Consider the following 3,129-nt stretch of genomic DNA (forward strand, 5'->3'; position numbering starts at 1 on the left):
CATGGTAACTAACCAATGCCAATTCAGTGGTGCACCGAATGAAGATCCTAACGAACACCTTCGTACGTTTAAAAGAATTTGTACACTATTCAAAATCCGAGAAGTGGAAGATGAGCAGATCTATCTCATGTTGTTTCCTTGGACTTTAAAAGGAGAAGCCAAAGATTGGTTAGAATCGTTACCTGAAGGGGCGATTGACACATGGGATGTCTTAGTTGAAAATTTTCTTCAAAGATTCTTTCCGGCATCTAAAGCCGTGAGACTTCAAGGAGAAATTGTTACGTTCACACAAAAGCCAAATGAAACATTATATGAGGCGTGGACAAGATTCGGAAGGATGTTGAGAGGATGTCCTCAACACGGTTTAGACACTTATCAAATAGTACAAATATTCTACCAAGGTGTCAACGTTGCTACACGAAAAGACATCGACATAACAGCTGGTGGTTCCATTATGAAGAAAACCGCAACTGAAGCTTACAAAATTATTGATAACACAGCCTCCCACTCGCATGAGTGGCACCAAGAAAAAGATATTTTTCGTTCATCTAAAGTGGCTAGAGCCGATTCTAGCCATGACTTTGATTCCGTTTCAGCAAAAATAGATGCTTTCGAAAGACGAATGGAAAAGATGAATAAAGATATTCACGCAATACGAATCAGTTGTGAGCTATGCGGTGGACCACACTTATTGAAAGATTGTCACATTGAACCAACATTGGAACAACGAGAGAATGTTTCCTATATGAACCAAAGGCCTGGAAATAATTATCAAAATAATTATCAACCGCCAAAGCTAAACTTCAATCGAAATCAAAACATTCTTTACAATCCAAAAGGACCCGAAAATAACTGGTATAACCAACAAGGTCCGAATAACCAACCAACTCAAAACAACACTTTCAATCAACAAAGACCTGGCTTATATAAACCACAACAACAAACCGAAGAGAAAAAGTCAAATATGGAAGACGTGGTATTCAAGCTAGTTGAATCTCAAACACAATTTATTGAAACTCAAACCCAAACGAACGAGAGATTTGATCAGTCATTAAGAACTCAACAAGCTTCCATTTTGAATCTAGAAAAACACGTAGGTACTCTTGCTAGCATGATGAGTGAGAGGGAACAAGGAAAGCTACCAAGTAATACTGAAGTAAATCCTCGGAATGAGAATGTTAATATGGTTTCAACGAATTCTGAAAAATCAGCACCAGAAGATGGGAAGGTTTTAGATGAGAGTAACAATGAAGAAGTTACACCACCACCACCCGAGTATGTAAAGCCAGTGGTGGCACCATACAAACCACCCATCCCGTTTCCAAGAAAAGGAGTTGAGTATGAGCAAGTAATAAGTAATAAAGATTGTGATACTTCTGGAAAGAAGAAGAAGAAAAAGAATAAGAAAGTACAAGAAACAAAAGCCGTAGAAGTAAACCCGGTGAAGACAGTTCCACCAAAACCTCCACCTAGGGTAGGTGATCCGGGTGAATTTATTGTTCCCTGTCTACTTAGTGATTGTGTCATGTATGATGCACTAGCAGATTTAGGTGCAAGTGTAAGTGTTATGCCTCTTTCATTATATAAGAGATTAGGAGTAGGTAAGTTAAGTCCAACGGATATGAGTGTTCGACTCTTTGATCAAACCATTAAGCACCCAGTTGGAATTGCTGACAACCTACCCGTTCAAGTAGGCAATTTAACCTTTCTAGTCGAATTTATTGTCATTGACATAGAAGAGGACCCAAACATTCCTCTAATTTTAGGTCGGCCATTCTTAGCGTCCACCAAGGCGTTATTTGATGTAGGAAATGGAAGAATGACACTTAAAAGTGGTGACAAATCGATCACCTTTATGATTCGAAAGTCTAAATCTCCAACAGCCAAAACCGTTGAACCAGTAAAAATAATTGGTAAGAACCATGTGTTTTTACCAACTCCAACGGTAATACTTAGCAATAATGAAACGCCTAAGTGTGGGGAAAATGAAGTAACACCTAATGATGACATGATAACAAAGAACCCCGTTGTTGATACGAAATTAAATGATCCCGTTATTAATAGTTCAATGAAGAAACTTATTAAACGGATTCGCGATGCTAGAACCAAGGGGAACTTTAAGTTATGTAACCGGTTAGTATCCAATCTATCACCTAAAGAAAAGGAGAAACTAGTTGAAATTGTGGAAATTACACAGGAATCCGACCAATGGCTTAAAGAAAAAGTCACGGATATGCAAGTTGATTATGGACCAAGAGAAATTAACGATGAAGTTAATCACAATTTTGACACCACGGCTACCTAAGTGTGGGGAGATTCAAATGTTCTAAAAAGAAAATGCTATCTAGAGTTAGTTGTTCTGTTCTCGTGTAGTTCCAAGAATGGAACCCGATTGGTCTTTCCCTAGCAGACCCTAAAGAACTAGTCTTCTCCCCCCATTCTGAATTTTTATTTTTTTTAGGTTTTTACGAAATGAAGACTGCCTGTGAACTAAACCATGGTCTAATGCTACACGCTTTGATCACTAAACGTAATAATGACATACTACCGAGTGAAATAGTATCAGTAATCAGACAAAGAATGGACGGAGTTAGAAAAGAATCCAGATGCGAAGATAATAAGTTACAATTTGGTAAAGGAAAATCAAAATCCGCAGCGAAAAGAAGAGCACGACACCTAGAAAGATGTCACAAATGCGGAAAATGGTCACATGGAGGTAAATGTTCCAATAATCAAACCTATTCAAATACCGAATTTGTTACTTTATGCAGAGACGGACCGTTCATATGTTTAGAAGAAAAGACACTGAATGCTCGAGGTTACGCCTATGTAGCCATGGAAAACCAATTAAACCGACTATCTTATGAATGGGATAGATCATATAACTAAGAAATCTATTTCACAGGTATGTCTGTACAGTTTTTATTTTTATTTTTATTTTTAACCTTTTGATAATAAACGCTAATTTGTTCGCTAAAAAGTATTAAATTGGTATTGAATAAAATTAGGTTTGGCGACCGAAATTATTGATATCATTCAAAAATTTATTACATCAGTGCGAAATTTAACGTTTATTCTTAAGGTATAAATATCTTTAAACAATCAACCCAAAATATTTCAAAAATTCGT

General features: G+C 37.0%; 1 non-coding gene across 1 annotated transcript; it reads right to left on the reverse strand.

The window, feature by feature from the left end:
* Positions 1-259: 259 nt before the first annotated feature.
* Positions 260-366, reverse strand: LOC139865146 (small nucleolar RNA R71). Its single transcript, XR_011764670.1, has one exon. It is a non-coding gene; the product is annotated as a small nucleolar RNA R71 (small nucleolar RNA).
* Between the last annotated feature and the right edge of the window lie 2,763 nt (positions 367-3,129).

Source organism: Rutidosis leptorrhynchoides, chromosome 8, assembly GCF_046630445.1.
Source record: "Rutidosis leptorrhynchoides isolate AG116_Rl617_1_P2 chromosome 8, CSIRO_AGI_Rlap_v1, whole genome shotgun sequence".
Lineage (NCBI taxonomy): Eukaryota > Viridiplantae > Streptophyta > Magnoliopsida > Asterales > Asteraceae > Rutidosis > Rutidosis leptorrhynchoides.